This window comes from Python bivittatus, unplaced genomic scaffold (assembly GCF_059951505.1).
Source record: "Python bivittatus isolate LINGU-HERP-01145 unplaced genomic scaffold, Pbiv_v1 ctg000070_np1212, whole genome shotgun sequence".
Taxonomy (NCBI): Eukaryota; Metazoa; Chordata; class Lepidosauria; order Squamata; family Pythonidae; genus Python; species Python bivittatus.
The window spans coordinates 2,745,815-2,773,317 of NW_028277034.1; the positions used below are offsets into that span (position 1 = coordinate 2,745,815).

The 27,503-nt window shown below is 38.7% G+C and overlaps 1 protein-coding gene across 4 annotated transcripts in view; it reads left to right on the plus strand.

Moving 5' to 3' along the window:
* Positions 1-969: 969 nt before the first annotated feature.
* Positions 970-27,503, plus strand: part of CRACD (capping protein inhibiting regulator of actin dynamics) — a 124,050-nt gene continuing 97,516 nt past the window's right edge. For all 4 annotated transcript variants that reach the window (XM_088130945.1, XM_088130966.1, XM_088130956.1 and 1 more), the window contains exon 1: positions 970-1,137. The gene's annotated coding sequence lies outside the window, so the exon portion shown is untranslated. The remainder of the gene's footprint in view (positions 1,138-27,503) is intronic.

Sequence of the window (27,503 nt, forward strand, 5' to 3'; positions counted from 1 at the left end):
ACTTTATGGAAACCCATAATGCTTTACTCTTAGTACAAATAAAAAGCTTATTTCTGGCAAATAACAGATTGTGCAGGAGATATTTTCCCAATTGATTATTACTTTGCTTTCTTTCATCTTGAATTCATTTTCTCAGAACTGTCTCATAGAGGCAGCAATCTGACTTTTCTCCATACTGTATCTTTCATTTTCTCAGAGCTGCATGGCTTTATCTAAGCTGGAAAGTAATTTGTTATGAGATGTGATAATAATTTAATACATTTGAAATTTGGTAGCAGCTGTATCGAAGCAGTTTCCAGTAGACTATTTCCCACTGACTCCATTCCCATCTCATCTCCCAAGTTATGTTTGATTCAGAAGCTAGCAAGGCTGCCCAGCACCTTTATGCAAGCTGTATTAAGCCTCCAAAACCTGAAAAGTGGGTGATGAATGTCAAGTGGAATTGACTTCCAGGAAAATCAAAATGCTACTTTAAAGTACAGCGTTTGACATCAAAACCGTAGGTACAGATTTATGCTAACCTTCAAACTCTGTACACACAAGGGAGCTGAAGGGCACAGAGGGGGACCTTCTGGGAATATTGCAACCTAATTTAGGGTGCTAGGGAATACTTCTACTAAGGCGGGTCACTTTGGAAGGGAAGACTGGCAGAAGGTCCTCCCTGGCTCCAATCTCCATAGGGTCTTTGGTTCTGAAGGCCCCTTTCACACAAGCCAGTCTAAGGACAGTAACGGGCCTTTCCACTGAAGTCAATCAGGATGCCAAATTGGCTTTTCCCCCCGCCCCCCACAGCCTCTGCAAGGCAGCCAGGTGAAGCTTCAGTGGAAGGCCGGGAGGAGGACACTGTTTTTCACGCCCAGCAGGCCGCCGGACCCCTAGCGAGGCTTCTCCCGCTCTCCCCCCCTTCCCTCCCCTCCTTCCTCGACTCGAGGCTGCCGGGTTGCAGGAAGGGAGCATGTGATCGCTCGCGGGTCTTGAATTCGCTCGCCTTGCCATGGTGTGGCAGCAGCGCGGAGCTCAACGGAGACTGCTTGAGAGACCGGACTGGGCGGCTGCTCCTCCGCTGCTTATTGGATCCATCGCAAGCAGGAACGCCCGACTGATATTCCCGTCGCCAAATCAAGGATCTCCAACAAGGTAGGACTGCGGGGCTCGGAGGTTTCCCCCCGTGCCTCCCTGTTCTTGGTGGGGATCCCCCACCCTGCCATCGCTGCCCCTTCCTTTTGGGAGCCTCGCTGGGGAACAGAAGTTTGCAAGCCCACCTTGCTGGGCGATCGCGCTCGCCTGACCTTGTCCTGCTTGCTTCTCCCGCTTTGGTCCGCCCGCTGGAGGTGGTATTTCTCCGGGCAGCCGAGGCGCGGGGTCGCGTCTTTGCCTCAGGCTTGTCAATCAGCCTAAGGGACGGATCAGCGCTCGGGAAAGACGGTCTTTCTTGGATCCTCGGAGAAAGGCGGCGGCGGCGGACGCGTCTGTGATGAAGATGGAGGTGGGGGGTGGGAAACGCTGTAGTAATACTGACAGAAGCCAGCCTTGCGGAGGCTGGCGGGGGCTCCTTCCTCTGCATGTACTGTCATGCCTTGGAGAGACCCGATGACGTCTCAGTTTTTTCCTCGATCGTTTCCCCTGTCAATTCCCCGGCTGAGCCTTTGTTGAGTCTTGCATTCATATCTCTGGCGGGGAAAAAGAAGGGATGACTTTTTCGCTTGGTCTCTAAATCCCTCCCCCTTCTCTGGAGCTGCATTGCTTTGTCTGAACCCCTCGAAAGCCATTGATCACAGGACCGCTCTGCCTCGTTTAACGAGCTGTAGAATCTGCCAGTCGTCACCCTGGAAAGACAGACGAGGCCCTTCCCAAGGGGTCCCTTTCTTTCTGCCACTCCCCCGCCCCACTTCCACAGCGGGAACTAAAGGTGACACGGCTACATGCGCGTGTGTCTGTCGCGTGTCTTCTTTTTCTTCTCAAAGAGCTGGAAAGGCTCACCTGAGGCAGCAGGGCTACTGTTTTTGCCTCAGGAGGGCCGCAGGGCAGACGGTGGCTCAGAAAAGGGGAGAAAAAAACCAGGCATCGGTGAAAGGTTTCCCTGTGCGCCCACCCGCCTCTGCTCTAGGGGTTAAAAGAAAATTGGAAACCACCACTGTCCGTGTTGAAATTTTAATATGGTTCACAATAGTGCTGCTGAAACTGAGCTGCTTAGGGAGGGGAAGATGGTAGTAGGGAGAAGGAAGTGCCCTTCACAACCAGAATAGGGAGTGAAGCCACTTGCAGCCGGGGTGGAAATGTGGCTTTTGCCTCCATCTTCCCAACTGAGATGCCTGTGTGAGGACAGAACAGAGACACAGTCAATATTTCAAAATTCCAACAAAATAATAGTCAAAGAGTAGCTAAACTGAGTTGTTAAATGAAGGAAGGCAGGAGGTAATTATCATCTCTATTTGAACCAATAAGCAAAATAAAATGTCTCTTTTTCTGTGACCTTTTATTTATATTTTACCATAATTTATATCCTGCTTTTCAAGAGGCGTATCCTTCCGTGGCAGGATACAACCTGTGTCAAACTACTGAAAAGCAGGTTGCATGAATGCAGGTGTACATATTGAATAAAATCAGCCTATGAGAAACCATGATGAACCAATCATAAAACCATAAACCATGTGCTGATTTTATTCAGCTGAAACTGGCTGTGCAGTGATCTTTGTCTGCCTTGCCCTTCCTCCTTAGGACCTATTTCAGTTGGACTGTCCACCCTACAACCCAATCCATGCTGTGCACAGGGGCAGGGGGTCAAAAGAGTCAAGATGGCAGCTACAGTTGTGTGATCCAAGTCCACACATTTTCTACATAATGCACATAAAAATGGGTGGAGCTTGGATTGTGTAGTTGCAAATGCCATCTTGACTTTTTTGATCTTCTTCCCCATGGATGCCATTGTAGGAAGGCGTTAGAAAGAAAGGAGGCCAGTTGTAATAAAAAGTGTTTCCCCCCTCCACATAGTAGGAATTATACACCTGTTGCTGAAAGTAGAAAATGTTAATAATTTTTGCCAAATATTCAGCTATTAAAAGCATGTGATCGGATTGCCTGAAATCAATACAGGATTAAGGACTGCTATATAAATTAGGTGATAAATGGCTGGAATTATCTCCCAAGTGGTGGGAGAGCCATGAAAAATTTTTTAAAAAATGACTTTGCTTCAGGATTAATTATCACTAAAAAATAGGAAAAAGTGTTAGAGAGAAATGGTGTAACTTTCAATATCTTGATCTCTATGGGCTTATGTCTGGAAGTTTCAAGCTTAGTGATTGTGCATATGTTGGTCTTTTAGGCATGTATCAAATTGTGCATGCCTGGGAATACTTTCAAATTTCCAAAGTTCAGAATTTTTCCTTGGGAATTTTTTTGAGCTCTGCAAAACTTGGTGCCCTGGAGAAATATAGCAGAACAGTGACAACCTGTAGTGGTTGGTGTTTTTTAGTTTAACCAGTTTGCCAGGTGCTTAAACTAAATGCCGTGTGTGAAGAATTGAGCACCCCCTTAGTCCCAACTCCTGAAAAAGGCATGTTAACATTTTTAAAGTTTAAAAGTCCCTGCTTGCTAAAATTCTTCATGTGGATTGTTACTCCTGTCTGTCAGCTGGTTAGTTCATGACGGTAGTACTGTAAGCTTAAGAATTCTTTCCCAGTTATTAACAGCGAATTTAGATCACTGTATGTTTACGTCCCTTGAATCTCATGTGCTGTTTAGCAGTACCTAGTCACTCAGTTTGAAGAATAAATTATTGAAGGGACATGTTTTAGTGCTCAGAATGGTGAGCACTTAAAACAGTCATTTATTGGGGAAATAAATGTGGAAAAACTAATGTAGGATGTTTGTTTCTGGCTTAGCATAATTTGGGAAGCCAGCCTCTAGGGTTTATAAAACTTGGTTTAGACTTGTGGCTTGTTTAATGAACAATGGTTAAGGATCCTGGCTTAATAATAAGGTATTTGAACCTAGCCGCTCAAGAGGAACATGAAATGTACTTAACAGGGAAAAATTAGGTTCATCTAGCATTGATGATGTCTCTGAATGAAGATTTGAGGCAAATTATTGTGCTGATTTATGAAATCAGGAGGACTATTAATCAGAGATGTCACTGTAGCTCCATATATTCACTTCAGCTCTGACAGAAAAGGGTAAGGCTGCAATGGTACAACTCATTTATGAAACAAACATGGATTAATGCATTGTGTGTACGTAGCCCATGATTAGTTTTGGATTCAGTGTGTTGTGCAAACCCAGAAGATGGACTAATTCTGTAGTCAGGTTGTGAGTTGTGTTACTAAGTGCATATTAAAACTTTCTTGAACTGAGTTTGACAGTTGGTGGCTAATTGGAGCTGTCCATGTTGGCAGCTATATGGAAATGGTTGTCATTGTCTTCTGCAATTTCACTTCCCAGTATAGACTATAGCCTTGAGGTTTTCTAGAGCCCCCCGCCTCCCCCCCCCCATCCAAGTACCAACTAGGCATTAATCTGGCTAGCTTTTTTTTTTTTTTTTTTAGATCTGCCAGTGTCACTAGGTGCTATCACTAGCTGCAACCAAGAACTAAAAGAGGCAAAGAAGAAAGAAATAATAGTTTATTGGAATTCAGTGGCTGAGAAGAAAGACTACTAAGTATATATCTAAGACAAATGACTGGATTGATTGACTGATTAATTATGTGCCATCAAGTCGGTGTCAGCTCTTAGTGACCAGGACAATCTGTCCCTAACCTGTCCTTCAGGTCTTCTAACAATGCATCCATCGCTGCTGTAACCAAGTCCATCCACCTTGCTGCTGGTCTTCCTCTTCTCTTTCCTTCCACCTTTCCCAGAATTAGAGCCTTCTCTAGACAACTGGGTCTTCGCATAATGTGTCTGAAGTAGGATAATTTGAGCCTGGTCATTTGTGCCTCAAATGAGAACTCTGGGTTGATTTGTTGATGATCCATTTGTTTGTTTTCTTGACTGCCCATGGTATTCTCAGGAGCCTTCTCCAATGCCAAATTTCAAAATTTGTGACTGGATAGGTAACTTAAGTTAAAGAAGCATTGAGCCAAGTTGGAAGGAGATTCCAGCTCCAAAAGAGAAAGTAAGGAAGTAGCTAAAGAAGATTAGAAGAAAATATACGAATTAGAAGGAGATCATTTGAAACTACTTCTACAAGGCTCAAAGCTCAACTTATTTATACTATAATTGATTTGTTTTGACTAGCAATAACAGAAATATCAACATTTTGGCCTTCCAGATGTTACTGAACTAAGCCCCTCAACCTTAGCATTGGTCATGCTGTTGGAGGTGCTAGAAATTGTAGTTCAGCAAGATGTGGAGAGCTACAGACCTCACCCTTCGTTAAAAAAAACTTAATTAACCATACTTTCAGTCTATTATTATATGTTTGTCATTCATAAATTAGTATTGATAAAGATTAATGTCCTAAGATGGGTGAATAAATAAAATAATATGAACCAAGTTACATGGAAAATAACAATGAAAATTCATGGACATCTGAGTTAGCCACAACGATGCTAAAATAATGAAGCATGCATTGTAAAGTTACAATATAAGCACTGCCATTTTGTACTTATATTATGATGTTATATTTAAGTATGTAAGAGGTATGTATGTTTCATCACTTGCCCCTTTGTTTCCCTCCTGCTGATGTCAATGTATATGGGTGACCATGAGAGGTAATGGGGGGGGGGGGGGACAAATTACCAAACATGCATGACCATGCAAGTGCCTCGGAAGTTGGGATGCAAATATGTAATGCAGACATTTGTGTGATGATGTCACTGGGTACATGGTGTCATGCTGACATTATTGTAGCTTGCTGTGGATGTTGCTAAATCCCCAAAATTAACCATGCTGAGCATGATGTGTGAATATAGCAAATAGGTTTTTAACTGACCTAGTTCAATATATTACATGAACACAGCCATGCAGTACCATCAAAGAACCATATACCGGAACAAACTTCTAAAAAATAGATAGATGAATCTGAAATCTGTAACTTTATCTTTCTGATTTCTCTCCGAGCCTTTCATCATATTTATTCCCTAAAAATATTGTCTTGGTTTCCTGATATCTCAGCTTTGAGATTGGATAATGTTCTCAAGCAAAATTCCTTTTCTTTCCTTTTGAGTTTATTTGCTTTTCAAAAAGTCTTAGTGATTACTTGTCTCTGCACCTGAAAGTCTATCTTCTAGCTAGTACATGAATCTGTCGAAAATGTATGGTCATCATCTAAGGACTTCCATATCCTCCTACAATCTAAAGTTAGATTTCAGGTAGTAATTGGATAGAGACCTATCCCCTATTTATTGAATGCTTTTATTCATCAATGATAACTGTCATATAATTAGGTGCCAGTCAAATACCTTTTAGAAATTCAAGCATTTCAGCATGTAATTTAAGTAGGCTTTATTATGGCTTCTTCCATTCTGCTGGAATTTGGGGCTTTTTTTTACAGTACATCTGGCTGTTTCATTCTATGCCAACTTGTGAGATTTAATAAAGGAGGATTTTTATAACCAAGATGTCCAAAAAGAGTCAGTCATTCAAAACATTGAATGATGCCAGGTTAAAGTTCATCTTTAAGAAGAGTTTTGATAGCAATGATTACTGATGACACATTGCTACATGTTTCTTTCTTTCTTTTAGTTTTTGCCTATATGCATTTTGAGTATCAATGAGTTTTCTAGAAGTATACATGCAGGCCTCCTTAGCTGAATGCAAAAAGGCTTGCTCCTCTAGGAAAAGGCAGGATCATTCTCTTGTTTTCAAGCTGTCAGAAGGTAGATGTGATGGTAATGCTGCACCTAGATGGGTGTATTGTTGCAGATCAAGAAAGGAATCAGGCCAGGTGAGGAATGCTTATACAGGAAGTGGCCCAGCTGAGAAGCCATAAAGACATGGGTTCAACCAACCTATCATTAAATGCATTCTGCAGTTTTGCACAAGACCTGTTGAGAAATGTAGTGATGGTGAACAGGGAAATGGGAAGGCTGTTAGGGGAATCTGCTTGCCAACAGGGAACAAGTCTCTAGAGGTTGAAAACAATTATGGAAGGGCTTCTAGGATAGCAGGATTATTACAGGATAGTAGTCCGGATGGGATAATTTATGTATCTTAGATATTTAAGTGAGTGCATTTGTGGGGCAGGGGGACCGGGACAGGACAAACACTGAGTACGTTGAACTTTTAGATTTTAAATGTAGCTGTTCAGTTAACTTCATGTTGCAGTTCATTTTTTTTTTTTTTTTGGGCTTGGTCTAGCAGAGTGGTGTCTTTTTATGGTTTTTGAGATGTTTCACTGAACCTGTGAGTATTAAATTCTCTTGCTGCAACAGCTGATCCATATCAATTTAAGTGTGAGTTAAAATATATACGTTGTATTGCCTTAAACATTTTTAAGCATATAATTCTTTGCTTTTCTATTTTCCTTTTCTGGAAACATTAGCTCTGGAGTCCGTTAATTTGCAAAGGCATATCTAATTTCCTACAATGGTTTCCCAGGAGTCATTTGAAGTCAGGGGTAGCTGCACCAGGCTGCAGTGAAACCTAGCAGAAAATATTGGCACTCCAGGAATACTTTTATAAATGCTCCCCATTTGTGTTTAATAATCCAGGTTAATTATCTGCTTGACCTTCATGTAGGAGGTTAAATTGGGAACTGCATGAATATGCAACCCTTCCTGAACTGCATTTTGGATTTGAAGAAGCATTCAGTTTGCTTCCAGTTCCTTTTATGATTCTACTTTAGTTCATCAGCACTTTTCAAAAACAGCCTTCCTTCTTTGCAGATTAACAAATTTATCATGGCATAAATTTTTGTGGAATAAAATCCACTTTAGATGTTGGATGAAGTGATACTTTGAGTTCATATACATCTGGTTTCAGTGGGAAGAATATTCATGGATATAGAGATGTGGTGTAGAATGGAAAAAAATGTTAGGTTTGAAGAAGGCAATGCAAACATTAAAAAGTGTGACAATTATGCCAAAATTTAAATGACTGTCTTGTCTGATTAGGGAAAAGACAATAACTACATTTGTCAGTGACTGAAAACCTTTGTGGACTTTTTGCTGAAAACAAGGAAAAATCTGGGTTGTGATCTGGGTTTGACGATTAGAAAGAATAGAATATGGAAAGAAGGCAGCCACGATATAACTATAGAGAGAAAGAATAAAATATAAATGCATTTATAACTGCTGTAAAGAAGATTGGAAGCTGCTTTTTGTATCTTTTGTATCTTTCTTTCTTTCTTTCTTTCTTTCTTTCTTTCTTTCTTTCTTTCTTTCTTTCTTTCTTATCACTTTTCTTTACTTTTCTTTTTCTTCTTTAAACTTGTATTGTTTTTACCATGTAAAAAATTGCTTCAATAAAAATTAATATGTTTACCAAAAAAAACCACAACCACCCTTAAGCAATTTTCACAAATTATGAAGGTCCCAGGAGCAGCATAGCTGATAACACAAAAACAGTTTCACTTTTGTAAGCTAGTTAATAAACTTGTGGATAGGATAAAGTCTTATGATTCTGTAGAAAAGCAAACCTTGAAAGATCTCAGGGATGATACTTGGCAATCATGTGAGGTTTCAGCCATTTTAAATTTAAAAAAATATATATTTTTAAATTTTATTCAATAAACACATACACATACATACAAGCATAACTTGTTTCCAAATATTTCTATATTATCATGCTTACACCATTGGGCAGGATTGCATAGTGGTGCACTTATCCTAGTGCAATCTCAGGAATTCCTTCTGAGTCACTTGGAGAGAGAGATGCATTGTAGGAGAAGAGCCATGTTAGTTTATGTTGGAAAAAAATCAGGAATCTAGGAGCACCTTTTCTGACTAATGAATTTTATTAAAAAGTATAAACTTATGCCTTTAATAAAACTTGTTAGTCGGGAAAGGTGCTCCCAGACCAGACTCCAGGTTTTTTGGAGAGATGTAATGCAATTTCTCACTATGGAGAGAGAAATACTGTGTCTAAACTGATGTCACTTAAGAATGTTTTTTGCATTTAATAAGAAATCTGTATCTCAGAGATCTGCTTCTTGTGATTAACATCACAATTGACAATGGGAGTGTGTATCCTATGTGCATATAATTATATATATTTGCAAACAGATAAAGACAGAGGAGTGTTCTATACACCTTTAATCTATTCATCTATGATATATAGCTACAATAAAACATGCAAGGGTGGGAAAACAACTTAGCTTTGTGCTCTTTGTGCAACTAATGACTTCCATATCAGGGTGACTTTAAACATTTCTCGTATGCAATATAATGATATTGCTGCTACTGGCACAGGATCAAATGAACTGGTCTAGTGTTATCGAGAAATGAGTTTGTCAACCTGTGTGCTTCTTATAAATTGAGTGCAGTCATTCTTAAGTCTCTCTCATCTTTCCTTCTCAAATCTGGTGGCTTCCAAAACTTTTGGGATTGTACCTTGCAGAATGTTCAGTCCATGTATAACTGGAGACCACTAGCTTGGAGATAATCATTCTTCAGAACACACAAAGTGTTCAGTGATCACAGTCTTCGTATCTTGAGAGATCACTGTTCTTCAAAAGATTTTGGTTCTGATAAACTGCTTAATCATAACTGCAGTAATGATAACTGGGCATTTGGTAATAAAGGCACAAAGTTATATCTTATATAAATATTATATGGGCTATGGCAGTTTCAGGAATACTGTATATCATTTCATTGAGGATGAATGGAGAATAGTTCCAAAGCTCCAAGCAATTGCATGTTGATGTTCATAGCTGGAGTCCTGTATATCAATCTACAAACAGATGAAAATGTTTTTACTAAAGAAAATAACATTTATAGAGAGCTTTTAATGTCTGAGAGAGAGAGATCTCTAGTTATAGTGGCAGGCTTTGAAGCCTGACAATCCATTTTAAAGCTCAGTGTATACATTTATATATTGTAAAGGTCATTCCCTGTAAGGAGTAATATGTTCTTTTTGTCATAAACATTATCTTCTCTACTATTTAATGGTTGCTGTTAACATGTAAAATACTCAAAGGGGCATTCTTTTCTATGCCCTGTTTTCTGGATCACTAGCACATCACTTCCTATTTTCTGGAAAGTATTTCTTGAGGATTGATGTTAATAACTGTCATGCCTTTTGACTGCCTTTTTCAAATGGTCAGCTGCGTTGTGCAATGGCATTTACTCACCTTTCTCATTACCTGTTTTAGACTGTAATTATTAGAAAGCAGAGGTCTAGCATTGTTGCTTGTGTAACAATGCATGCGTTGTGGTCCATTTTGTGTAACAATGTAAAAATAAGCAGTAACCACTGGCACTTACTGGATTTAGTGAGGCATTGAGGTATAATCGCAATGGAGCTGGAAGATAATTGGTCTCAGCTAACAATGTAGTTTTTATCACTTGCAAAGGTACTTAGAACCCCAAAGCAGTGGATAGCAAATACCTAAAAAGAATATTTTGTATTGGATCAGAAGATTGCTATCACATTCAGCATATCCCCACTGGTTCCAGTTCTGTGTTTTGTTTTTTAAGTGATGAAATTTTTTTAAAAAGAAAGTGACAGTCTACCAGTCAATGCAAAGATGGCTGGAATGGTATCAGAGATGGCCATTCTGAATATAAGCGTGCCAACTCTGAATATTTCATTTGTTTGACTCTGAATCATTCAGTAAACTACTTATTTTTGGATCAAAGGAGGTCAGGCCTCTCAGATCACCACACCCACTTAGTAATCATTCTGTCACCAACTTTCTGAAGTTTTTCCCTGTGTGTTTAGAAAGTCCACTTTAGCTAACTTCTCCCAGCCTAAATGAGATTTATTTGACTCTCACAGTTATCTCACTGTTCAAATGAGCTTCCACTCACTCAGGTTCCTCAACACCTACCCATCTTCTTTCTTCTAAATTACATATTCCATGTGTACCCAGGGATCTTCCTTAACATTCATTTCTTCATAAAAATCTTGGGTTAACCCCAACTTTCCTTATCAGAAATGGAGAATACTACTGTCTTGGACAGCAAAGATCTGACATTCTTTATTACAAACGTTACTTTTACCCATCTTTGAGTCCTATTAAAGAAGCTTTCAATAGAAGAGAATATATGTAACTGAGGGTTTAACTGTGGAGTTCTTGGTGCTCTCTGAGCTTGGTTGTTTGCTTACAGATGTTTCGTTACCCAACTAGGTAACATCATCGGTGCGAGTGCAAGTCTTGCACTGATTATGTTATCTAGTTGGGTAATGAAACATCTGCAAGCAAACAACCAAGCTCAGAGAGCACCAAGAATTCCACAAGGAAAGCTTTGCTCTAAGTCAGAATATTTCAGGCAGCTGAACAGGAAGACAAAATACTCCCCCTCTGCCTTGGTTTGCTTCTGTATGGTTAACACTGAATATGCTTTGAAACATAAGGAAGTAACATGAATTAGCAAGTTCTATTGATGTTCTTGGAGTTTTGAGTCTGAGATTGTTGTTGTTCTTTGTCTTTTTTCTGGTTCAGTTTCTTTCTCTCCCTGAATCAACTCTTGGAGTGGGAAAGGACTACCTTGATTTTTAAAATTCTCCCTGAAATACTTCCCATGTACATGCCTCCCCAGTTGCACAGCTGACCCTTGTGTAGTAAATATTTTCTTTATTTTTGAGGTATGGGAAACACAATCCAAAGTACTTTTCCCTATTTTTTTCAAGGAGCTTTGCTGAAGAAGGGGTTGCTGGGATAAACTAGCAGAAGCCAAAATTCAAGTTGAGTTCTGGCAACTAGTTAGATTTCTTTGCAGGGGGATTGCTTGGAAAAAAAGGATTTCTGTCTCCTACCTTCCTTCTTAGCTCATTAACACATTCTCCTTCATGGATTTTCTTGATAAGAACCAAGACTGAAGGAGTACAGTGAAAATCTGGGAGTCCTATTTTACAGCAGACGATAATGAGATGGAGTCTTTCTAGCAATATTTTTAGATCACCAGCAGAATCCCTTATCTTTTAGTTGATTTGAAAGCAGCTAAGCTATCCCATTTCTAACATAATCTTTTTTGGGGGGAGGGGTGTCTTCCATCACCATATTTGCTAGCAGAAGTGCTATTGTTTTTACTGAAATGCTCAGTACTATTGATATTGTTCAACATCAAGAATTTCCTGAGTTCTCAGAGTTTTGCATTGGAGAGATTTCTTGACACACTTGTTGACTTGCCATCCAGTGCTGAGTTGCAATAGTTTACTTCCATCTGAAAGCAGGACAGTACCTGCAGTTAATCTTCTCTTCCTCATAGGCATAGAGATTTAGCATCTTATTCACAGAGATGGCATTATCCTGGTGAGAGAGAGAGAGAGAGAGAGAGAGCAAACCACTATATAAAAATAGACAGATACCCATAGGCAAATGCAGGTATGGTTTGTGTATGTGTGGAAGGGGGAGAAGAAATGCTAGCGAACTCTTTCATGTTTTTTTTCTATGGAGGGGGATGAAGCACTGTTTGATATCCATAATCCAATGCATGGCTCAAAGACATACTTATGTCAAATCTAGAACTAGCAAAGATCATCCACCAATACTCTAATTGCTTCAATAGTTATTGTGGATGATCTTTGCTAGTTCTAGATTTGACATAAGTATGTCCCATGATTATAATGTTCTGAATTGTTCTGGAAAAGAGGGTGACAACTCAGAAATATTCTGAGGTCGCTAAGCTGACTGGCACGCCGTACCCTTCAGGCCCATCCTTCCTTTGGCCTGTGCTTTTTCATAACAATTTGAGTCAGGCAAGGCCTGGTAGCTGTGAGGGTGACTAACAGAGGTGTCCCTCTGCTCCATTGTGTGGATGCCATGGTGCTACAATATCTTACCAGATACTGGGAAGGGGGAGATCCAAAGAGGCAGAGTAAGGCGAGAGTTCCAACTAACAGAGAAATACCCATCCCAAAGCTTCACGTTCACATGCACACTGGGCCTGTAGCAGTTCCATTTTCACCACAGCAGAACAGAATCAGAAATTAATTGGCTTTGCTGCCCAATGGGACTTGGACTATGTGATTATGAGGGTGCAGTGTTCTCTGAGAGTGGCGTCCCGATTGCATTATAATGCAGATTGTAAAGGTTTGGGAGATGGACCAGATGGTGATACAGAAATTCTCATAGTTTCCCTCATTTGTTCTACTGTGATTTGTATTATGGAAAGCTTCATCCGGAAGCATTTCTGTCAGGTTGTAGAACTATTATTGAGGACTCAGTTTAAAGCAGGGGAAAATGGTGGGTTGTGCAGGTGCATGAATGTACCCACTAAATTACATACAATAGACAGGAGCATAGAGGGAAAGAACCATTCATTCTGGAAGTGGATGGCACATGCTGAAAATGATTGCAGAACCCTTTGATTTGAGGTGTCAGAACAAAAGACTGGTACATCCAGCCCACATAGGGAGCATTTTCTGCCTCTGCAGGTAGAGTCATCATGTTTGGCATCTGCTTCGGGGATTCAACAGTGTTGGTGGCAGTTGTGGATATCACTGTTACACTCAGGCCTTTCCAATAACCTTGTTTGGCTTTCTCAATTTCTAAAGGCTGCTTTTTCAGTGTTCTTGGCAATATTCTGTATTTCCATCATGCAATGTAATAACCATTTAATTTTGCCTGTACAACCACTATCTCAGTCAATGTAATCACCTGTGTTCTTAAAGGAGATTTACACTGCTTAATTAATAGCACCACAGGAGTAAAAAGAGAGCTTTTGGGTAGTGGGTGTCTGGCTGATCCTGCTCACATCAATTTCTTCTTAATCTGCTGTACCCATTTTTTCCTTTTATCAAAATTTAGATGGCAAACTCCTTAGCTGAAGCACTGTGTCCCCTGCTGCCTACACCTTCGGAAAACTGCTTATAAAAATAATAAAACTCTAGCAAATGAAGCTGAGCATGAAATACTTTGACCCCATAAAAGCACCTTTCCATGTGCTTTTGATTTGGTGGCAATTTGATTTCCCCTAGGTGGTAGATGTTAAGTCAATTTTCAACTTTTTTTTGGTAAGGATTAGAAGAGAAGATTGCACATTTGGAAACAAGATTTAGGAAGGAGTGCTTGCCAGGTGCTAGGAATTTTAAAATTAACGTGGGTGAAGTAAAGCAATTACTACTGTGTGTGAATTTCCAGTTTTCTTTTGTAGAACCTCTCATCTTTGGAGATAACTATGGTGATATTGCTAACCTGGGGCAATTGTCTTGAAGTAATAACAGCTTCTCAATCTGTAGAAGGCTGTAACATCAGAATTACTGTATTCTAGCTTTTGAAATACCAATTCACTCAAAAAACATACAATTGATATCCATTTGTTGGTAGCTGTAGTTAGTATTTCCAGTTTTTATACCATTCGTTAGAAGCAATATTGTGTGAATGATGTAGTACATCAGAAGATCTATCATCTATCTATCTAACAGGCTCTCCTTCTACTATGCAGGATCAGTTCCTCTAAAACCTGAATTTCTTTGGACAATTAAAAATCACATGGAGGTCTAATGAGCACGTCAAAATGTACCTCTGCATTCAGAATACAGTTGAGGCAGTTAGGATGGGGTTTTGAAAGCTATGTTGGTCTAATGTGGCATATTTAAAAAAAAACTGGGAGAAAATGAATGAGAGAAGAAAAGAGCAGTAAGTTGTTATTCAGGTGTTGATCTGGCCCTATCATCTGGCAACTAGGTGTTGCAAAATAGTTGTGTTTGTCCAATTTGTAGTGATATGCCACAAATTTGATATAGTTATTTAAACCTGTTTTCTTTAATTTCATACTGTCATTTAGTAACAATGAAGAATGAATGTGCAGAAGCAAACCTTGGAGTAAGCAACATGGCACTATGGTGTCCTTATATTCATGTAAAAAAATTAAAATGGCCTTAATCTCATGAGATGTTTGTGTTTTCTCAAGAAATTTCATGGTTTTGGAATACTTTTTTTTCTGGATACCTACAACATCACATATTGTCCATCACCTGATAAATTTGTTGACTACTGAAGTAATTCAATACAGCATCTAAAATCATGCCATGCAAAGGTGAAGCAAAGTCCTTTGTAGGGTTCATCCAAAAGATGTTCTAGCAAGTAATTGATTTTGTTATCTGCCATGGAAATGCTTTGTTCTAAGTACTGCTTGAATGAGTGAGAGAAAGAAAGAAAGAAAGAAAGAAAGAAAGAAAGAAAGAAAGAAAGAAAGAAAGAAAGAAAGAAAGAGACAGTTACCGGATAAATGTAGCTCCTCCCACTGTTCCTCAGAGCCCATACCCCAGTGCAGTTACTACTGTTTCCACACAGATTATTCAGGTAGAGTGTACAGTATTCCATTATGAGAAATCATAATTATGTTTAATAAAATATTAGGTAATCTAGATTAAGTTAATTTATTTTAGCTGCATTTATTTCAGTGTTCTCCCAACTAAGGCTGGATCTAAGCTTTTATCTTTATTTTTAAAACTTGAGTCAGGGTTTTTTAAATAATAATTTTATTAAAAGTTACAATTAAAAAGATAAAAAAGATAAAAAAACTAATATAAACTAAAAAAAATAAAGAGTAAAAAAATAGAAAGTGCAGAAAAGAAAAGAATAGAAAAAAATAGAAAAGAAAGAAACAATAAGAATATAGTAAGGAAAGGAAAAAAGATGTATAAAGAAGTTAACTTTCCTCTTCATCACAAGTATAAACAATTTTAGTAATTTATCACCTTCTCTTAAAATACAACAAATAATCTCTTCTTCCCATATCTCATCTCTTATCTATAAATAGAACTTTAAAGCCTCCTCATCCAGTCCATTAAGGGTTACCAGAGATAATGACATATCTATTTTAACCTTGATCAGATAAACCAACTTTATATTCCTTCCCTTTACTTTTAACAATCTTGGTCTTTAATCCCTTCAAATAATGTCCTAGAACTTTATTTCTTTTCCTTTTTTCTTTATCCCTTCTCACAAAATCCTTCAAAACTTTAAGAGATGTCTTTTGAAAATCCTTTTTATATGTTATTGGATAAGAGAAGGCTTCGATAGTGGATATCCATCGTGGAACTTTTAAATAATATTGTCTTCTTGTCTTCTCCCAGTTTAAAAACAATGCCTCTCGAATATAATGCCTTCTAAAATAGCCCTGTGTTTTCGTTCCCTTATACCATAGGAAAGCATGCCAGCCCAACAACAGGTCATGTCCCTCTAAGGTCAATAATCTGTTATTTCTTAAAGTTATCCAATCCTTTACCCACATCAAATTTGTTGCCTGGTAATATAATTCCCAGTTAGGCAAGGCAAACCCACCTCTTACTCTTGCGTCTTGTAGTAGTTTAAGCTTTATTCTTGCTTTTTTACCCTGCCAAATGTATTTCAATACGATTTTATTTAAATCATCAAAGAACTCTTTCCCTAGACGACTAGGAATTGTCTGGAATAAATATAATATCCTAGGCAATATATTCATCTTAATGGTGGATATTCTCCCAATCATTGATAATTGTAGTTTCTCCCATTTTGTCAAATCTGTTGTAATCTGTCGTTTAAGTTTAACATAATTATCCTACTTCAATGTACTACATCTTGGTGTAATATATATCCCTAGGTATTTAACCCTGTTTGTGAATTGTATTTCTAAAACTTCTTCCAATTCTTTCTTTCACCTTGCTAACATATTCTTTGTTAATATCTTTGTTTTATCTTTATTTATTTTTTAACCTGGTACTTTTCCATATTCTTCTATCTTTTCAATTAATTTAGATGCTGTTTCCATTGGGTCCTCTAGTATAAATACTAGGTCATCTGCAAAGGCTTGCAATTTGTACTCTTCCTTTTTGATTTTCATTCCTTTTATTTCTTTCTCTTCTCTTATCAATCTCTCTTATCTAACTTCTCTTATCAAACTCGAAAAACTGATATAAATTACTATATATATCTATATAATCAATGGACAAAAATGATACAAATCTTATAATGAAAGCTGGTGTTATAGATAGACTAGTCACAAATGATTAATAATTGATAACTGATAAATATATAAATATATGTTGGATAGATAATATGAGACTCTATATAAATGGTGAGTGAAGACTATGAAAGGATGGCACAAATGATTGGTAACTGGTTGACACATGGTTTAAGATGGAAGATGGTTTTTATGTTTTTTTTGCTCTTGTTTGTTTATGTATGTTTGTGTTTGTTGTAAAAAATAAAAAAACTTAAAAAAAAAAGAAAGAAAATCCAGTATAGGAAAATTATCCAAGTCACTCTTCTGGTTTGTTATTTGTGTGTCCCTTTTAATTATTAAGATATGAGTCAGGTTTCTAATTTTTGACAGGTCCATATTTTCAGAACTGATATGTCGTCTCATACATGGAAGACTTAAGTCTGTATTCTCATAAACATCTTTTTTTAAAATTATTTTTGGTAAGGACAATGAACAACCCTGCAGATCAGGTCAAGGGCCATGTTAGGTCAGCATTTTGCTTCTTACACTGGCCAATGAAAGGCCTCTGGGATGTTTACAAGCAGGAGAAGGAGGCATATCTCTCCCACTGTTGTTCTTCTATAGCTGGTATTTTGGGGCATGTTGCCCTCAACCTAGTGGTAACTTTGAGTATTTGCTCTTGTTAGAACTGTCCTCCATGAATTTATCTATTCTCCTTTCACAGCCACCCAAGTTAGGAGCCATCACCATTTCTTGTGCTAATGAATTCCACAGTTTAATTATGTGTTTTGTGAAGAAGTGGTTTCTTTTGCTTAAGTTTATTTCCAATCAGCTTCTTCAGATTCCAGTGTTCTGAGAGATCTCCTCCATGCCACATTTGATTTTATACAACTCAGTTATATTTTTCTCATCTTTTCTTCCAAGTGAAAGATGCATGTGCCTAGTCTCTTAAATGCTTATCTACAAACAAGCACCCTTGAAGAATAATCATCTCCTCCTTCACGCTCACAATGCTGATGAGAGATTGGGCCTATAATGTAAAGTATTACTCTGTTTATCCAATAGAGTCTTTTCCAGGGATGGGATACTAAATCATATACGGATGGCTGGATTTAGCTCTTAGGGGTAGAATGGAAAGCTCAACTTATGAGCCTAGTCAAGTTAATTGAAGCAGTGCAATAATGTATGACTCATGGAATGGGCAAGGCAGTGCATAATCTTTGGTGTGAGAATCAAGGTGTTTAAAATATAAAACAATACTTAGTGCAAAGGTTCCCATTTGCTTTCATTACTTAAAGGGTGAGGTATGTCCCTTTCCTTTTTTGCTTAGTCATCATTATGATTGTAAATCAGACATTTGGGATCTAAGGAGCTTGCATTCTGTGAAAAGGGAAAGGCAACAAAAAGTGGGATTACTTCACACATGTAGGTGAAGAATAGGTCTGTGGGGAATTTAGAGGATTGTGGTCTACCTTTTTGGGGGGGGGTTATATTGTAGTTTTCATTTGTTCCTGACCTAAAAGTGGCAGAAACCATGTATTAGTACTAGATAGACACAGGGTTAACATCTCTTTTGGTAGGTTACATTCTTGTAACAAAGAACAATGCTAAAATTATTTATTCTAATAGTCTTTTGTCAAATGACATGATTAACTGTTAAGGACATTTGGTTCTAATTGAGGTATTCAGTATTCAGTAGAATTGTTCTTTAATTGGGATGGCATTGACTTTCAGAAATGGATGGCAGGCATTGAAGAGGAAATAGCTATGGAGTCTAGCACACAAGCTATGAGTCCAAGGATTTTAAACCAGTGTTACTCTTTGTTTTTCTGGCAGTAGCTCTGAAAGCAAAAACTACATAAGACTGAGCAAACTTGTCCTCCTTTCCTACTAGATAGCCATCAAGCTAAGGTGGTTTTCAGTTCACACAGAGTAAAGCCTGCACCCAAGTATATATACTCTAAAAGATATCTCATCCACTAATTCCTTCTCAAGCATAAGGGTTCAACAAATATGGAAAATATACCATTCTTAGAAACAAGTTTTAAAAGTAGACATGCCAAAGTTTGTTGGCATATGATGCAAAAATTATAATGTTGTCTTATGAACCACTGATAGTCTTATTACACTGTGGCAGGATATAAAAAGAATAAAAACAATTACTGGAGATGAAAAGTTTGAAAATGCAATATAAAACACTAGAGAACAAACTTTTTAGCAAACCTAGTGCCAGTGCAACTCAATGTTAGTGATAGTTCTGCAGCATATTAACCTCAACTGCTCATGCTTCAGCACTTTTGGGCCTCAGAGGAGTGGAGGTAATGTTTCCAAACCCTGACTGACACAAGCTGTGATTGTTTGATATAGGAAAGATAAAGGTAGGCTGTTATTAGTAAATGTGGGAAGTTCCCTTATGCTAGAGTTTCATTGCTCCAATATGGCCTGCATTTATATTGTTATTATGTGAATTGTATGGGTTTGTCTTAGCATTTTGTGGCTTTTGTAAACCATGATTTATTGCTTAGAGTATTAAAACATGGCATAGTATTATATCTCATCTCAAGCAAATGGCTGTGTTTGCACAGCCTGCTAACCTGGGTCATATTAACAAGAACATACATACCACCTTCTTATCTTCCATCACACATGACTTCTGAGCAGAACAGTTGCAAACAGTTGGAGGAAACCAAGATATAAAGCTTCAGTTTCAAATTCCAGTTGCATCAATTTACGACAACCTTCTCTGCAGGATTCATGAGCTACACACAAGGGTATTCCATTAACATTTTCCTGAGGATTAGTATGTTGGGTTTAAATACAACCATTGACTGCTCAGAATTCCAGGCAGGAGTTAACCCAACCCTACCTGGGGAAGCCAAGGACTTTATACCAGGAAAATCTATGCTGTTCCAACTGAGCAACACCCTTCCTTAAAATTCTAAACACCCCTGGAAACATCCATTGAATTCCTAAGAAAGCAAAGTCAGGTACAAGAGGAGAAAAAGAGCCTTACTTAATGCTGCTCTAAGACCCAGGAAGATTTCAAGGTCTGAATCACACTTCTCCTCCCAACCCTCTGTTTGTCAGTGCTGTAGATAATTGCTTTTTCCTTTGGGTAGGGAAAGGTCACTACTTTCACCAGATGGTGCACTGAATGGTGGTGCAGTAGGAAGTATCCTCCTTTCATAAGGACACTTCCCTGCTTCTTTGGGGTGAAAATAGTGTCTTTTCAAAGTTGTAGGAGAAGGAGCAGAGCTGCTGTGACAATGATTGAAGTGATAGAAGTCTATAAAGTTAAAAATGTCTGAAGAAAATAGACCAGGTTTTCTTTTTCCTGATTCTCAAACTCATTGGATTAGTTGATTTGATTTGCAGTAAGTTGCACACCAACCAGATAAATGAAAATATCTGTTCTCATTAAGTGCATGGAAAACAGTACCATATAATGTGATGGCCACAAGCATGTATGAATGGTTAAAAAGCCAGCTGTTCCCAAACTGGTGGGTTCCAGGTATTCCAAGTACTTCATTCCCAATACTCAAGCAATCTTCTACACCCTGATATGTTCTAGATGAACTTGAGATCTCAGATGTGGTATAGCAGTAAAGGTGCTGGACAAGGAATGGGAAGACCCTAGTTCTAATCTACCATCAGCTATGGAATCTCACTGGGTGATTTTGGGCCAGTCATTCTCTCTTAGTCCAACCTACCTAACAGATTTATTATTCTGGGGAAAAATAGGATGAGCACTATGGATGCCACCTTGAAGTCCTCTCGAAAAGATGGGATATAAATCTAATTTAAAAAATTAATTTTCTGACTCCTTAGGCCAGTGTAACTATAAACCAGTCAGTTCTTTTTCCTACCCTGTCTCATCGGGACCCTCTTCAGCAGTTATTTCATTATGATGCCCATCTAGGAAATTCTCTTTCTTTTTCAAGCTACTCTCTGAGTTTTATAATTTGCAAATGTATTCCCTTTTTTCATGGCCAGGGTGTCCCAGGAGTCATAGAGAATAATTACCTTAATTAAAGGTGATTCTGTTTTTTAGCCTGAAAGGCACAGGGCCTCTTAACTGTTAATTAGAGAAGGGACAAAGATGTTTTAAAGTGTGATGGCAGGGATTTGAATATGCAGTCATGGTAGATCCCTATTGGTGTTTTCAAAACTAGAGAGAAATCCCCAAGCGGCTGTTTCAAAGGAGCCTTGGTGTGTCTGTTGCTGCTGTTCCGTTTATTCAGGATCTGGTTTCCCACTGCGGAAAGTCCTGTGAAGTGGTTGGATGTTTTTTAATGCCTGATCACTCCCCTTTATTATAAAAAGCAAATACAAACAAGGAAAGGATAAGGGCAGGGCAGGGCGAGGGGCAGGGCGATTGCTGGTTGGCTATCACTTCTTGTGCCTTCTCATTGATCAATTGGCAGGTGTGATGGCTGGCAACACGGAGGGTTGAATACAGGGACTCCTATCTGGTGGCACCAAATGGCATACAAACATAGGGGATGAAGCTGGTGGCTGTGCAGAGGTAGGCTTTGGGCATGCACTCTGTGTATGTTGGTCTCCACACATGCAGTGACTCGGTAGTATGTTGTTTCTTGCTAGCGTGGAAGCTAAAATACATGTAAAGCTGAGAAGACTGATATCAGTGAAAGCAGGACTTACCAAATACTCTTGTGGAATAAAGTTCTCCCAGGTTTTTAAAGCCTGAATAGGACTTTTCTTGAAAATGAAAAGATGCCTGTTCACTCCATTCAAACAACGTTTTCAAATGTGATCTGTAGCCTTAGACTAAGCAAACTCTGAGCTGCCAAAGCAAATGATTATGCTTGTGCCTCCATTAATGATTTAAAATGGTCTCCTCCATCACAGCCACCTCCACCACCCAACTATTACATGTTCATTTATTTAGTCCAGGGATGAGGAACGAGTTGCAATCCAGATGTCGGTAGACTATAATTCCACCAGTCCCAGTTTGCCAAACCACTGAGTGGGAGGGAAATTGGAGTCTGGTGACAAGCAAAGGAGCCCCTGGTAGAATAGTTTAAAGCAGAAAATGGCATGAAAGTGGCTTGAATTATTAAAGGCATATGGGTTGGTGATTTAAAATGTATTTATACTGTAGTAGCAAAATAAAAACAGCCAAGAAAAGAAGATAATTCAGTGGTTTCTGGAAGGAAACAATCTAGAGCAAAGTTGATTTCCAGGAAGGAAAGTATTTGTGGAGCTAGCATGAAGAGGATCCTGCAAACAAGGATTCTCTTCTTTGTTATTATTCTCTGAAAACTACTCCAGGTGTCTTCACAGATGGAAAGCTTTCATTTTTAAAATAGTAGTAGTAGTACTAATAGTAGTCAATGATGGAGCCAAACGGCAGAACTCAGATGCCATTCTCATATTGTATCTGAATTATTTACAATTTTGTTTTGCGTTTCCTGAAACAACAGTTGAACAGACGGCTTGCAGTAAGGCGAATCACTTCTGATCAAGGCAAATGACTGACTTACCAGGGGGTTAATAAAAAGGTGAACAAAGAAGGTACCTGAACTGGCATTTGTTCTGCCAAAGTAAAGAGATCTGTTGCAGAGGTTAATTCTTCTGAAAGGCCATTGGGAGGGAACAAACACCACAACTCTGTCTTAGTCACCTGGTGGCAATGCTGAAATGTCTGATGCACAAGAATGCCTGGTCGCTTCAGTCACATCTCATAACTGTCCTCCATCAGAAATATTATATAATAATAATAATAATAATAATAATAGGAGGAGGAGGAGGAGGAGTACTCTTATTACAGTCTGAATGGCTTGTTAGGGTAACTCTGAGGGGTTTTTTTTTTTTAAAGTATGTCATTTTATTATTTGTCCATTTGTTTACTGGAGTTACTTTAGGGCAGAATGGGTCATGTTCAAAGGCAAAGTGAGGCTTCCAGGCACATGGGTGCACCAGTGCAGCACTCACAGCAGTGTCTGGGGTATGAGTCACTTTGTGTGAGATGGGTGGCTAAATAAATATGATGATTGATAGATAGATAGACAGACAGACAGACAGACAGACAAAATGTGTGTCCATCGTCTTGCCCATTTTGACATACCTCCCTCCCGTCTATGCTACGGAGCCCTTGCTTGCAACTCTTTCAAAGCAGCCGGGCCTTTTTCCCAGGATCCATCTCCTTCACCGCTGTTCTCTACTAGCCTTCTTTACAGCTGATTTCACCATAGATGGATGCGGTGCATAGGTCTCAGAATGGTCTCTGCCTTCCTTTTTTTTGAATGCACAAGGATGCCTGCAAATATGCGGACAGGTTAACAGTCCAGGATGAGTGATGTTTTCCATTCTTTGTGGAACTGAAATAGAAATCAATTATCATTCCAAAGCTGCACTTGTTCCCATCCTTCAAACAAATAAAAGATAAATACTTGTTCAGTATATGACCCTGAGTAAATTGCAAAGTTGAGTCCTCTGAACTTCTCCTGGATTGCTTCATCACCAATGTTAGGTAAGTACAGTACATTCAGAAGGTCTGATTTTCATTGCCAGGCTGGTGTCTCAGAAATAAGACTCTCTAAGCAGCATCTTTATCCCAAGCTATACAGTTAAAATAATAGCTAAGGTATCAAAAGGAGAAGGGGCAGGAAAAAAGGAAGCATTCAGCTCCACTCTCTCCAGTATCATCACACTACCACCACCACACTCAGGGAATCTGCAAGGGGAGATCAAAAAGTCAGTATGGTGGTTTCATTGTGTGACTGAGATTTTTTTCAGCCTCCCCACCCACCCAGTGGATGCCCTTGACCGCTGAGGCAGAAAGCAGCACCCAGCTAGAAAAAGCTGCTGCCCGTATAGGTATCAGTTTTATTCTGTTGTACAGGCATCAGATTAAATCTGTATATTTAGCAGACATAAATTTGACTTATTTATTTATCTAATGGATCAGCTGTATGATTTTGAATCATTCTGGCACCCAACTTTGGCAGGTGGACTACTTTAAAAGAAGAACTAGAATAAAATATTTGAGAGAATGATGCCACCAGCTTCCAAGTAACCTCAGACACCCTGTGTTAAATATCTAGTTGGTAAATATTTCTCTCTGTTTGCTCAGAAAACACCTTTGCCGCCTCTGCTAGGCTCTTTCCTAGCAATACAATGGAGCAATAATTAATCTGGCATTTCTTTGACCTTTGCTATATGACAAGCCTCCTCCAAGTAAGTCTTTGCACACAGAGCAGTCTTAATACTGTGTTTACAAGCTGAGTTCTGAACAGAATGGGCAGAGGCAAGCTCTAATTTCATGCTTCTTGGCATGTCATGGGGAGCAAACGTCTCCCTATTAATTTGGTTATGCAAAGCCAGCACCTATAATCAGCTATCACAGAGTATCCTGATTCCTGTTGATGACTCTCTATACACTATCTTTGAATTATGGGGGTTATTTATTTTATTTTTTTTAGTTTCTTTTAGCTCTTTGCCCTAGTCATTCTTCTCTGCAAGATGTAAGAGCTTTAGAAGAGTCCAGAGATCTGTTTCCCATGGTAGGAGAGCCAAATAATTCCAGGAAGATCCCATATATATGATTTATATGATTTATTTTGCTGCTTATCTGTCAGTATATACGGTAAATCATATTCAAAGTGGTTAACAATTATAAAAAACTAAAACACTTAAAATCTGTTATTTGCCTTTTCTGGAGTAGACATAGGAAATTTAACAGGGACTAAATCCAATATATGCACTTAGGAAATAGAAATCCAATGCACAGGTATAGAATGGAGCATACTTGGCTAGCAACAGTACTTGTGACAAACAGCTTGGAATACTAATTAATTGCAGACTGAATGTGAGTCAGCAATAAGATAGTGCTGCAGAAAACCAAGTGAGTGCAATTTTAGGCTGCATCAACAAATGGGAAATACTAGTTCAGTTGATTCCCTGTTGTTCAGATCCCACCTTGAGTATTGTGTCCAGTACTGTGCACTGTGCTTTAGACAGGATTCAGACAAACTTAAACAGATTTGGAGTAGAACAGGAACAAACGGGACTATGAATTAAATCCTCTGAAGAGAAGTTGAATTGAGTAGGCTTAGAATAAGAAGAGAAGATTAATGGGGGATAGGATCACACTTTAGACATACCTGCATGGGTGTCACACAGAAGAAGGTCAAGACCAGCTCCCCACTGTTCCAGAATGCAAGGCTTGAGATTAAGGATTTAGGTGGATTCTAATTGAATATTAGGGGCAGGGGGAAACCCTTCCTAACAGTGAAAGCAATGCAGTGATGCAGCCAGTTATCCAGAGAGGGAGTGGGTGTCCCTTCACTGGAAGTGTTCAGCTGGAAGCTAGACAGCTGTTTGTATGGGATGCTTTAATTTGGATCTTTGCACTGAGAAGGGAGTTGGAGTTCCTTCCAACTGTATGATTTTTCAGTGCTTTGACTTCTTTCCTGAACATAGAAAGAGTGGGTCTGAGCATACTTCCCAATGGAGTGCATACCATAGCTTTGGAGCAAGAGAGGGAAAAGCCATCATCCAGGTGTCCAAAAATGAACCTGTAAGGGAATCTACCTTTCTGATTTAAAACTCTGGACAGACTTATATCATGTTATACAGTCCCTCAGCTACTTAGGCATTAAATCATTTAACACCAATCACTAATTACTCCAACACCTTAAATTGTGTCTGGAAATCAGTTGATAACCAGTCTAGATCTTTCAACAGAGGCAAAAATGTGGTCCTGATACGTTAACAGCCTAGATGATGCATCTGAAGCTACTGAGCACTACTGAAGGATAGACCCAAGTAGAAGACATTACATTAATCAAGTTTTGATGTAACCCAGGAAAGCCATGTTGAACATGAAGGCGACAAGCCTCCCCACTCTCTGCCAAGGACTGTGGTTGCTTCTTAAATGCCAGCACATTAAGTGCACAGACTTCTTTAAATCTGATGTGAGTTGTGATCTCTCCTCCAATGAATAACCTTGATGGGCTATGGCAAAGGAAAACTAGAATAGCCTGTATATCTGCTTTTTCATAAGATTCATGAACTTCTACCCAAATAACAATTTGAAATCACAGAGAAAGCCAGGAGTTGCTTGTTCTTCATAGTATCCTTAATAGGTACATCTTGGATAACTGCATATAATCTTGGCATGACATTTCTTCCCACTTAGCTGGAACTCTATTATTTTTAATATGTACAATGAAAGGAAAATGCCCAGCTGTGTTTATTGTAGCGCTCATTATCTTCTTTAAATCTTCTGAATGAGAGCCTGTTTTGGAAAGAAAGCTGAGCTTGAAATCTGTATATTTGCATCTTGTCATACTGACATAATGAGTGAGACTTGGAATCAATGTGCAATAATTAAGCTATAATATGATTTGCATGCTTATGGCTTAGTATTATGTATGAACCCAGTCAGTTGAAGTTTATTCAGCAAAATCATAGCTTAGCACAAAGTGTGAATGCTAGGAATTTCTCCCTATAAACATATGATTTGCCCAACGAACATACTGCAGCTATCCAATAAACTTTTGTAAACATATCTCATAAAATATATGGATATGATTTCAGTTTGAACAATGGCTACATCTATCTTTCAGTCAGGTATAGTGTTTACCATGTTGCTTATCAGTAAATAAAGAATGCTATCCAGGCATTTTAAGAATGAGTTAGGATTGCAATACTCTGAATCTCCAGCCAGTATGGGTCTATGAATTAGCTTTTCACTAGCTGCCATAGTTCAACTTACTTTGTGAACTGTTATAATGGTCCTTGCCTATCCTTGGTTCTTTCTCAGCTTTGCCCATTTTGTTTGTTACGGTACACCAACAATGCACCCCAAACGTACAATGCCAGGTCTTGTTGATCATTATGTAGCAGAGGTCATTGATGATCTTTTGAAGCACTGTTCCCTTTTGCTTTCTGCTTCTCTCCTATTTTTTCTGATTGCACAAATTGTCAGAGTCCTACAAATGATCCTGCCAACTTCAGAAGAAATAGGTCCCTTTTGAAAAGAAGTAGTTACAGTATGTTCATGTTATTTTTGTAATGGATCCAACCGGAAATTTTTGCTTTGGGTCAGAATTAGGTCGGTTTCTTTCTCAGTTGAGCAAATGCAAGTTTGTGTTTCTACAGAGAGTGGACTTGATAATCTAAATCAAGGGTTTTCAAACTTTTCTAGGCCATGGAACCTGTTCATTGAAAAGAGAAATTTATGGATCCCCTAATCAAGCAGCAAAGCTCTAGTGATGGAAAATTGGCTGAATTTGAGTGATCTTTTTGTTTTTTGTTTTTTTGTCCTGAGTTGCTCATGGACCCCATCAAGTTCTTTCAACACTGTTTGAAAAACTCTGGTGTAAACAATCTTTTCCAGTCCCATAATTCAGGTATTCATTGCAGTATCAGCACCCAGCTCTTCCACACTGCATGGTCACAGAGCTCTCCACTAAAGTGAGCAGGAATAATAGAGCTTCATGAGCATGCTAAAATAATGACACTTCATCTGTATGTTGAAGCTTCCATATGTTCAGTAAGGGTTGC